Consider the following 12,771-nt stretch of genomic DNA (forward strand, 5'->3'; position numbering starts at 1 on the left):
TGGAGATTGGTGTGCCAACTTATCAAAGCATGCATGGTTGAGTAGTATAGTGGTATTTAATTTCTTCTCCCTAAGTAGTGTATTTCATAGTGCTTTTTTTTGTTGTTTTGAAATAAAAAAACCTACTTGTAGTAGGCGATTATCGTTTCTATTATTTTGTGTGCAGTGTGATTATTATTTTTCAGTGTTCTTTCATCTTTTTCTTTTGGAAGTTTCTTTGTAAGGGGTGTTTGAGTGAAGAGGCTAAGTGCAACGGTTTTGTTTTTCTTGTAATACGTTTTAATCATATAATATAGCTTTCTTTGATCATATATATCATGCAAACAAATTTTAGTTTAATATTAGTTGGATATTAAATTTATATAAATGCAAAAATTATCTATAATGGGCAAGATATTATAAACTTTTATAATTATATATTATATAATATACAAAATATAAAAGTTAAATAATATGGTTGGAGTCGGGGAATCCACGGGGCGGGGTACTTTCTCCATTGAGAAAACTTTTTTCTCCATCTCCGTTCCCGCGGAGAAAAAAAAATTTCAACTTCAATGCTCCAAACAGATAATCTCCACCGTGATCTTCATTAACAGATGCAAATTTACATTCCTAGGTACCATAGTAAAAAAACATTTTTATAAAATTGCAATAAATACTCTAACAAACAACAATGAGATTTTTTTTGGTAGACGAGACAATAATAACATAATAAAAATTTATAATATAATTGTAAGATCTTAAATTTGAGTTTAATTAATGATGTTCAATTTAATAATGTTAATTTGTTTTCAATTGAATTATGATTTATTCGCTTTTCTAATAAAAAAATATCAAAATTTAGACGTTAAGAATACAATTCATTGGATGTTTAGATCAATAAAAAACAATTGTTATTTTTTTATTCTTTTCCTAATTAAGAATAAATTCAATTCTATAAAAGAATGAGTACAAACACTACAACACGCTGGGGCTTTAAAAGCGTTTTTTATGGGCTTTAAAAGCGCTGTGAAAGCCAGCGCTGGCGTAGGTAACAAAAGCGCTTCAGAAAGCGCTCTGGTAGGCCCCCCCTATAAGAGCGTTTTTCTGGAAAAAGCGCTCTGGTAGGCCCCCCCTATAAGAGCGCTTTTCTAGAAAAAGCGCTCTGGTAGGTCCCCCTATAAGAGCGCTTTCCTGGAAAAAGCGCTCTGGTAGCCCCCCTATAATTTTTTATGCTTTTTTATTATTCTTTGGCAGCGCTTTTACTAAGAAGTGCTTTTGTAGGTGGACCTTTAAGAGCGCTTTTTAAAAGCGCTGTCGTTGCTAAATGAGGTATTTTAATGTGCAGCCTGTAATTTAATCCTCCCAGTCGACCTGTAATATTTTCGACCTGTAATATGTTTTCAACCTGTAATATTTTCGATCTGTAATATATTTTCGACGATATAATTTCAGCCATCAGTAAGACAATATATATATACTAATATAATACCATTATAATATCCAAAATTATATATATACATCATTACAACATCAATAATATTATAGTTCAAATCGACACAAATCCTACATGAAAAATTGCTTAATATAAAAGTGACACAAATCCTCTTTGATTTCTTCCAACTTAAGTCTCGGGTACCCAGCAGCACGGAATTCGTCAAGGTACTACAAAACAAAAACATAATATGAATGATATATTTAGTTAAATGTAATAAATTATATGAAATTATCTTAAGTTATAAATTCATACTGTGAGCGGAATCTCTAATTGATTCGCCTGAAGGATTTCTTTCATAAACCTCAAAACAAAGTATCCGCAATCTGAACTGTTTCGCTGTTGCAGACACTACATAGAAAAACAAATAAGATTTTATAGTTGTCTTGTTTTATCAAGTAGCATAATTATTATAAGCAAAATTGTGAAAAATAATATACCTGCACTTGGATCCAAGTAATGTTGTTTGATTTAGTCCGGGATACCTGTGCTTCCCGTTGACTTCGGAACACTTGTATTGATCTAATTAACAAATATATAAAAGCATATGTTTAGATCCATCCCACAAATAAGTAAATATATAAATATACACGAATATTTAGAACGATCCCACTTACAAATCAACGATTTCCTTCATAGCCGGATAATTGGTCCAGTCACCATTTATCGAGTTCAGATAATACACGACTTCTCTTATAGGGTTGATAGCAAGCAACAACCAGTGTGCTCTATAAATTAAAACAATAGGTTATATGAAAATTTTGCTATACACAAAAGAAACAGAGATTAGATGAACCAAGAATGAGAACTAACCCTACTGGTCGGGTATTATACGCCCAAAGATGCAGACTTTCTGAATTGCCGGTGGACATGAATCTATTGACTAAGAGCTGTCTAACTGATTCCGGTTCCGAATCAATTGCCATTCTGCTGCAATGGGCGGAAGACACGAAACGGAATCTGTTAGACAATCTAGTCCCGCGCAACACTCTGTCATACAACAACCTTAAATAAAAACATAATAAACATTAGATTATTTTCATTGAAATGTGTAAATAAATTATATTGTGGGACTAATTAAATAATATATCGGATGAGTGAATATTACCGGATGTATGAGTGCATATTACCGACGCCTAGTTGTTCATGCGTAAAAATCTCTTCCAAGTCATCAATTGCAAAATGTGACTTGAATTCAATACCGAAGACACTTTCATCCATATTGATTTCACGTAAAGCACCATCCTTCAAATCGAACATATCAACCATTGTTGCGAGCGTCGTCCGGTATCGAGGCACAAAAGCACCGCCTTTTTTTGCCGCTATCTTCGGAGGACCAGTGGGTGGTACGCTACGAACTTGTTGCGTCACTTGTTGTGACTCCCGAGCGGATGCCTAAAAATCATATAAGTTAGGTAAAATATAAAATCATGCAGATTTAGATTCAGATTATATATTAACACTTTAAATGTACCTCTTTTAGTGATGCAATAGACTCCTCCTCCTGTAAAATCCCTTTACCCTTAATTGCGGGTTTTATAGGAGCAGTCTAAAATTAAAATGTAAAAAATAATTAATAAACGGTTTAGAATTGACATTCGAAAACTAAATGATTCATAATCGTTTTCAATATACCTCATCACTAATGGTAATGAGCTCCGAGGGCCATGCAACAAATGATCCTATTGCATCTCGCAGCAATGTCGTCTCTGAGACCATGTCAGGTACCGGTAGCATCGCATCATGATCTAATACAACATCCACCGATACTTTCAGGTGTCCATCCGGGAGCGGTCTATGGTGAAGTAAATCTCCCAAAGTGTTGTGCACTTTTCCCTTGCCAACTAGTCGATAATTCGGTGGCGATAAGTGTAGTTGGCAAGATGAAATGCCCTAAACCAATAGTAAATATAAAGTCATTATCATTAATAAAATAGAACAATTTGTAAGGAAAAAAATTTATAATTACCTCGGGAAATTTCCTTTGACAGTTGATACTAGCCTTATCACTAGTTTCTTTCACCGATGAAGTGTTGCACTTTTCTCTCATATACATATCTTTATCTCTTTGCAATTCAGAGACTTGTGCTTGCAATTCCTGCAACTTTTGCAACACTTCTTCATTGGTAAGATTTGATCTTCTCCTAGGACTCTTGTAAAAAGAGGTTGGAGTCACACCATGACCCTTACCCCTCACCCGACCGGGATACTCAGGAGCATCTAGTGCTCTACTAAGTACGCTCCCCTCACCGGTGGATATCGATTGCGACAAGGTCTCCTGTAATTCATTTACATTTCAATAATTATTAGTGGAGATAAAAAATCATTTATATATTAAAAAACATTTGATTTAATTAAAGACACAGCATTATACTTACACATTCAGTATAAACTCTCTGAACATCGGGATCGACATCTTGATTCTTGCCCACACGAGCTTCCTTCCACAACACATGTACAGGAAGTGAAGTTTCCTCACTTTTAGTCTCCTCTAACTATGCATTGACACAAATGATAAAATCGTCAAATAAAACATGCACATTTAGACAATTAATTAAAACGTATTTCTATTTACTTACAATTTTATCCTCTAAGCGTGCATATCCCAAACGCCCTTTTTTGTATGGATACGCGGGTTTGGATGCTCTCGCACTATTCGTGGCACTCCTTTTCCGAAAATCTTCATCTCTTTGCTTTACAAACTCAGCCCAATCTTTTTCATCAATGAAGATCTCATACTTTTTTGGTCGTCCCGGTGCCTCTTCAAGAAAGTTTCCATCTTTATCCTTAAGATAGGTGTTTGTCAAAAAAGCTTTCCACCCTCTATATCTTTTGCCGGCCAAACTAAGTATGTAGCGTCTACGATCATCTGGTATCTCAAAAGTCCTCTGCAAAAAAACATACGCATAGTGTGTTAGTATAAGTAATTTAAACAATTTATCGTCAAGATAATAACAACAATTAGCCATATATGATATATACCTGAAGCTCGTCCCAAATCGCTTTTTTTTTCGCATCCAACTCTTTGCTTTTCAGATTCCATTTAGCTATGGAGACCGGAATATGCATACGAACAAGTGTACCAATATAGCTTGTCAACTTTGCAGAATTAGGATCAATTGCTTGTTTATCAGAATTTCAATCCAAATGGTATACTAATCCTTGGTCTCTATGTCGAATGATTCCCTTCATAATGGTGATGCCTCGTGCAACTTCTTTTGCTTCAGTATCAGGTGGAGCATTTGTATCCGGAGCATCTCTTTCTTGAGCATCTCTTTCTTGTGAGTTTTCTTGTGAGTTTTCAGGTGGAGCATCTCTATCCGGAGCCATTGAACCTGTATCAAACAAACTAAAGCACATTAGTACACTATTAATAAGCTAACAATCTATACAAGTCAAATGGAAGTCAAACCATGCATGTACAAGTAAATCGGAAACGAAATCGGTACAAATCAAAATAAGCGTCAAAAAAGAAAGTTGTCGGAATTGAACGAAATTTACATGGCTATGGTAAAACGTCCCCACGGACTCAAAAATAAAGTCGGTTTTCCGAAATTCAGACCCTAAGCCCGACTTTTGATTACGGGCAGAAGCAAAACCGATAAAAAAACAGTCCCGAAATGTAAAGATAAGTGCATGAGCAGCTCCGGAATCGTCAAAATAGTATAGTTACATGTAAAGAAGTCAACAAACAGATACATGGTTCAAAAGTTATGTACAAAATGAGAATATGCACCAAAATTGAATAAGTACTATACTATTGAATAAAACAATCGGTACAAATTGAATAAAGCAAATTAGTCGGAATATGTATACTATTACCTTTATCACTAACGTCTCTTTCTTTTCTTGGTAGGATTGTGTTCTACGCGTCTCTTAACAACGCGGACGGTTGGATTGATCCAAATACCCTCATTATGATCATTTCTAGTACAAGATTCATTCTCATTTTGATCGTTTCTTGTACAAGATTCAATGCCAACACCAATATCACCTTGATGTTCAATGTTTTCATCAACTATTTTGTTAGATAAAAGCACTATAGACCATTTCGTACTTGTCGGATCATTGACATAGAACACTTGTTTAGCTTGAGAGGCTAGAATGAAAGGCTCATCTTTGTACCCTACCCTATTGAGATCCACTTGCAAAAATCCTGACTTATCCATTCGTATGCCACTATTATTTTCAACCCACTTGCAACCAAATACAGGAATCTGAAACTTCGCGTAATCAAACACCAAAATGCGCTCGATAACCCCAAAATATGACAAATTTGCAAATTTCGGATTTAAGTCATTCGCACTTGATATGTGCATTGCTTCAGCTACCAAGGTAACACCACTATTTTGCATAGTACTTTTATCATCCTATTCTTTGGTATAAAATGTGTATCCATTAATTGCGTATGCGCTATAAGAAAGCACAATTACACTTGGACCATAGGCTAAACATCTCAACCTTTATGTTACTGAAGCAGGATCTGAACGATACTTTGAATAAATATGATCCCTAAACCACGGTATGAAACTTCGATTGTGCTCTCGTACTATCCAGTTCTCATTTCTATTTGGATTTAAATCTCGGAGAACAACCTTGTGCATTTCAACATACGGCTCAACCTCAATCTCATTGTGCAGAACATACAAGTGCGCTTGATCCCGTTCGACCATTGATATTGTATCAACTTTATTTCCAATTAGCCTTTTTCCTTCTTTTTTTTCGACAATATGAGATTTGGGGAGTCCAGTTGATTGAACATTTGACAGATATTCAGTACAAAACTCAACCGCTTCTTCAACAATGTATCGTTCGGCAATACAACCCTCCGGTCGACTTCTGTTTTTCACGTACCCTTTTAATATTTTCATATAACGTTCAGCAGGGTACATCCATCTCATATAAGCTGGTCTGCACAATTGTGTCTCTTTCACAAGATGAACGACTAGATGAACCATTATGTCAAAAAACGAGGGAGGAAAATACATTTCAAGATCACATAAAGTAACAACTATCTCTTTTTGCAATGTTGGTAAGATCGCGGGATCGACCACCTTACTGCAAATTGACCTGAAGAAGAAACACAACTTAGTTATTGCGCTTCTTACTTTTTCTGGCAGAATAGAACGTATACCTATTGGTAAAAAGTGTTCCATTATAACATGGCAATCATGCATCTTCAAACTCTTTAACTTGAGGTCTTTCATGGACACAAGTCTTCTAATATCTGAAGAGTAGCCTTCTGGAACTTTAACTTCACTGAGGAACTTACACAATGTTTTCTTCTCCTTTCTAGATAGAGTGTAAACAGCAGGTGGCAGATATGTTCATTTTCCTTTCGTCACGGGTCCCAATTCAGTTCCCATTCCCATGTTTACCATGTCCTTCCTTATGTTGAGGCCATCCTTAGACTTTCCTTGTATATTGAGTAACGTACATATGACGCTGTCAAATACATTTTTTTCAATATGCATAACATCCAGGAAATGTCTTACGTACAACGACTTCCAATATGGAAGTTCAAAAAAAATTGACTTCTTCTTCCACCCACCCTTGACAAGTGAATGTGCAAAAGGCTTGCCAAACTGAGTGCTCATATCTTTCACCTTTTCAAAAATTTGATCACCTGACAAAAAAGGTGGGGTTGTACGATGTTCGGCCTTTCCATTGAATGCTTTTCTCCACCCACGGTAGTGATGATTAGAATTTAAGAATCTACGATGGCCGAGAAAGACATTCTTCTGACAAAGCTCCAATCGTGTCGTATCGGTTTCGTCTTCACAAACAGGACACGCCTTTTGACCTTTATTGCTGTACCCGGATAGATTTCCGTATGCTGGAAAATCATTAATTGTTCCAAACAACATCGCCCTCAAGTTGAAACTTTCCTTCCTATACCCATCGTAAACCTCCACACCGTTCTCCCACAAAAACTTTAAATCTTCGATTAAGGGTGCCAAGTATACGTCTATGTCATTCCCTGGTTGTTTAGGCCCAGAAATTAGCATAGATAACATCATGTACTTACGCTTCATACATAGCCACGGAGGTAGGTTATAAATCATAAGAATCACAGGCCATGTGCTATGCGAGATACTTTGAATACCATGCGGGTTCATTCCATCAGTAGACAATGACAACCGAAGGTTTCTTGCTTCTTTTCCAAATTCAGGATAATCAGTATCAACTTTCGACCATTGTGGTGAGTCTGCCGGATGTCGCAACTTTCCATCAATAATTCTTTCATCTGCATGCCAAGTCAAGTGTCTTGAATCGGTCTCACTACGATACATGCGTCTAAATCTCGGAATTATAGGAAAATACCATAAGACTTTAGCAGGAGACAACTTTTTATTATATCGAGGGGCACCACATTTAGGACACTCATTCAACGCTGCATACTCGTTTCGAAACAAAACGCAATCGTTTGGACAAGCATGTATCTTATCATAGCTCATGCCAATAGAGGACAACATCTTTTTGGCCTCATACGTTCGATTGGGAAGAACATTATCATCTGGTAGCATATCTTTCATAAGGGCTAATAACTCTGTGAAACTTTTATCCGACCATCCATTGTCCGCCTTTAAGTTGTACAACTTTAACACCGCAGACAATCTTGTGAATTTTGTACAACCCTCATACAACGGTTTCTCTACATCGCTTACCAACCTCTCAAACATTTTGGGACAATCCGCAAGATCTTCTTCAAGCGCTTCTGCAATCTCTTCGACTCGATCGCAATCGTATGTGTCTGTGCAATCGTCGTTTGAAGCATACTTCCTATTACAACTCGACTCAGCATTCCCGTTGCTTTTCTCACCATGCATTGTCCAACATGTATAACTTCTATCAATTCCAAACCGTAGTAAATGGGATGCCAACTTATTCCCGTCAACCTTACCCCCATAACAGCAACCCAGGCAAGGACACGGCATTCGAAGCGGGTCTTCGGAGTGCGCAACCGCAAACTCAACGAATTCCCATACCCCTTTCTCGTACTCTTTCGACAATCGGTTTGAATTCATCCATGTCTTATCCATGTCTTAATTAAGCTAAACAAATGCTTCTTGGTTTCTCTATCAGGTACTAAGGAATTCTGTCAAGATAATAAATAGCTATCATCATAATAGAATACCTAATCAGAATACCTAATCAGAATACCCGATTTCTTAAAGAAGATATTACCTTATTTCAAGGTAATATAAGTCCACAAACCAAAAAACTGGTTGAGAGACACTAAATTGATATTAAATAGAACCATAAACAATAAACTATAAGCAGAAAATAACAAACTATAAGCAAGAAGAAAGGGATAGTAACCTGAGTTAGACTTTATGTGGGAGGTGGGTAGGTTTGAATCGGCGTTGTACAAGTAGAAACCAGAGACTTCAAAGTAACTATAAAATTAAACACACACACACGATGCAGTTAAATACAAATATCATAAAAGTGAAGGAACTATATGCAAACTGTAGCACAAACTACAATGATTAAGAATAGATTAATATTATTTTGACATACATTTTTATATTAGCAAAAGAATAACTAATTACCTTTAGAGAAATTCAGAAACTTCTGGAACCACACACCGTAAGCTAATCTGATGTCTCTAGTGATATTCTTTTAAAAAATCTTTAATATCCCCTGAAAAATAATCATAACCCAGATGTTATAGCAATTCTAGATACATAGTACCGCAAGGTAAATCAAAGTTTAACAACTACTTAGAAACCGGGGCAGCAACTACGCATGTCAAAACAATGTCGTGAAAATGACCACAAATCATAGTCGAGTCATACAAATGGAGAAATCAAGGTGGAGCAATTATATCTCATGAGAAAACAACAATTTAGCATGTATTTTCATAACGGGGCAGCATTGATGTCTAACAAAATAAAGAGGAAAATACACTCAACTCCCTTTTGATTTAGCTAAATAACACAAACATCTTCTTTAACTTTCAAAATACAATAACCGTCCTCTATCGTGATATCGTGTTATTTAGAGAAATCGGAAGAATTAACTTATGTGAGTGATGGAGAGTTGAGCCTGTATCCAGAAGAAGAAGCAAGCAATAGAAGCATAGTGAAGGAACTGACTTACAATCAAAGGAGAGTGGGATTTGATTTGGATATAATGGCAAAGATATATCAGGCTATGATTATTTGTTGATAAGATATATTAGACTTGTCAAACATTGTACATGGTAAACTATACCATTATGATGAATCATAAGCCAAAGATACATAGAAAAAACTATTTGCTTGCTATCATACTTTTAGAGTAAACTATACCATTATCACTTCAGGATCAAATAAGATAGCAACACAAAAACAAATTTCTACATTACAGAAATTATGAACAGAAGCAGAACCAGAAACTATTTGCTTGATATCATACTTTTAGAGTAAACTATACCATTATCTCTCATAAATGTTTCAAAGTATTCTCACAATTTGCTCTTAAAATAGTGGGAAGACTTTACCTGAACAGAAGCAGAACTGGACTTTGATTTTGACCAAGAAAAACCCTAAAATCCCACAAGACTTTGATTCTGAGAGAAGCAACAAGAAGACGACGACGGCGGCTAGTTGAGACGACGACGGAGGGACGGAGGAGGGGCTGAGACCACGGCGGAGGGAGTGAGAGCGAGGAAGCAGAGAGTATACGTGAGCGAGGAAGAAGAAGAAGATGTACGGAGGAGTTTTGGGTTTCTGAATAAAATAGCGTGTTTTAGTTTTATGAAAATTTTAAAAAGGGCTACCAAAGCGCTTTTCAGAAGCGCTTTCATATGCCCCTTTATACCAGCGCTTTATTACTAGAAGCGCTTTCGTACCCACCCCCTATAAGAGCGCTTTCAAAAGCGCTTTCATACCCACCCCCTATAAGAGCGCTTTTAGAAAGCGCTTTCATACTGTTAGCTGAAGATTTCGTTTTATGTTGTTTATCCTTCGAAGGAGTTGAGAATCGAAGGAAAGATGGTTACTGATGGTCATCCCTTAAAAAGTAAAAGAATCGCTACTGATGGTCATGCTTCGAAAAATAAAGACTTCTAAGTTCGATGAAGATAAGTGAACGCTGAAAGATTAATGAAAGCATATGTCTTCGGGACTTAGACAAAATTCATAGAATATGTATTCAAGTATTACTACTTAGCGTGTTTTTTTTTAGTAGTGTTTGTTTAATACACTGCCACGCGTCGAAGATGGACTCAGGCGGGAAGATTTGAAATTCGAAGACGGTTTCGTAACCGTTCAACAACAGATGGCTTCGCTGGAAGTTCTGATGAGAAACGTGGCAGCAGATTAGTGTAGGACCGTTAAGGTCGAAACTAGTATAAATAGGAGTCTTAGTGTTAGGATTCTGTGTGTTCATTTTGTACAAATCACTCACATATTTACTCAAGTATCAAGCGTTAAGAGAAAGAGTTCGCTGAGAAAATGTACGTATGACACCACCATTTTAATACATGTGTATTATCTTTTTGTTTTTATCTTTCAGAATTACTGCATTTCGTTTATTTCTTGCCATTTACGTTTCTGCATCTTTACTTTAACGTCATTTACTTTCGAATTACTTTCACGCTATTTACTTTCAAAGTCTTTTATATTTCTGCAGTTTAAGATTCTTTACGTTTCAATTGTCCTTTTAATTTTTATGTCATATCACTTCGATGAAGTCATATTTATATATAACAAAGTGATTGTCGAGACTATTTGTTCTGTTAATCGAACAACGCTTATTGAAGAAGACAAATAATGAATATGGTCCGAACAAACATTGATAACAATCTTCTTAACTATGTGTCCTAGGATCAATCTAGTCGATCCTGCAAGTAACCAAATCATATTTATTATAGTTTGGAAGACTAGCGGTTGTTTACCGGAAATCACCGTAAACAAATTGGCACACCTGGTGGGACAGTGTCAAGCAGATTGTTTTAATCAATTGCTTTATTTTTGTCTAGACAATATCAAGATCTTGTATGAACCTTAGGAACGGTAAATTAAAGAACAGTGCACAACCGATTCCCAAACGAAGGTACAACAGGAAAATGGTCGTTACGGCCAGTGCAAGGGGTAATCAAGATCCCCCACAAGGTTCAGGATCAGGAGCGGCAAATTCGACTTCTACTCAAGAAGCACGAGATGCAACGGGTCCAAATGGATCGAGACCTGCAGATAATTCCCAGACTATGCCTGAAAATAATACAGCACCCTCAGGGACTGTTCCAGTTTCAGTGTCGACAACCGCACCTTCATCCACAAGCGTAGAGGACGTATTGTTTGCCTCGACAAATGCTGCAAACAATTTATTTGGTCAAGGCACGAACTCCGCTTTCGAATGGAGACCAAATAATCCATACGGAATGCCATACCCACATGGAACAGGCGTACGAGGGACAGGACATATATATGCCCCAACTAACAATGCGAGATTTTCACCAAATGTTAGTTCAGTGGGTCGAAGTGCACATAACACTGGTTTCTCTGCCCAGATGCCTCACTTTACCACAAATAACCAAGCAGCATTTCGACAAGAAATGGATGCAAGCAACCATGATATGGTAGGGGTTTTGCAAGAGAATTGACTTCAGTTTTAAGCCCACTAATGGCAAATGTTACTACCACGAATAGAGAAAACATGGAGACTTTCCAAAAGATATCATCTCAGATGAATCGAATGGCAGAATTCATGGGAGTAACGCCACCTAAAAGGAAAGACAAACAGCCTTCGAATCAAGAAGAGAGGCCCATTTTAGAACGTGTACAAGACATAGTTCCATCATCTAGGACGGTTACTAGGGATGTAGGCCCCTCACGAAGAACAGAGGTGTTCGAAGGAACTCCAATAATTAACTTAGAAGCTTCAAATCAAAGAACTGTCCCCGTCCGACAAGAAACGGAGGAGGAGCAACCCAGATTAAGGATTGTGGGTAGGAACGAACACCCAGATGAGATTGTTCAAAGAGTCAGAAGAGAAAATCTGGCTACAGAAAATAACTTAACTGCCATGATAGAAAGGGTTATGGCCAACAATGGCCTTAGTACTGGACTTAGACGTCCAAACTATACGTCCCCTATATCAGATTATATCATGCAAGCAGAATTTCCTAGGGGCACTAAGGTACCCAAATTTACAAAATTTTCAGGCGAAACGAACGAGTCAACGGTGGAACATATTGCTAGATATTTGACGGAAGCAGGAGACTTAGCGGGAAACGAAGATTTAAGGATCAAATATTTCCCTAGTTCACTGACAAAAAATGCCTTCATTTGGTTTACTACTTTGCC

The sequence above is a fragment of the Vicia villosa genome, linkage group LG5, assembly GCF_029867415.1.
Source record: "Vicia villosa cultivar HV-30 ecotype Madison, WI linkage group LG5, Vvil1.0, whole genome shotgun sequence".
NCBI classification, from domain to species: domain Eukaryota; kingdom Viridiplantae; phylum Streptophyta; class Magnoliopsida; order Fabales; family Fabaceae; genus Vicia; species Vicia villosa.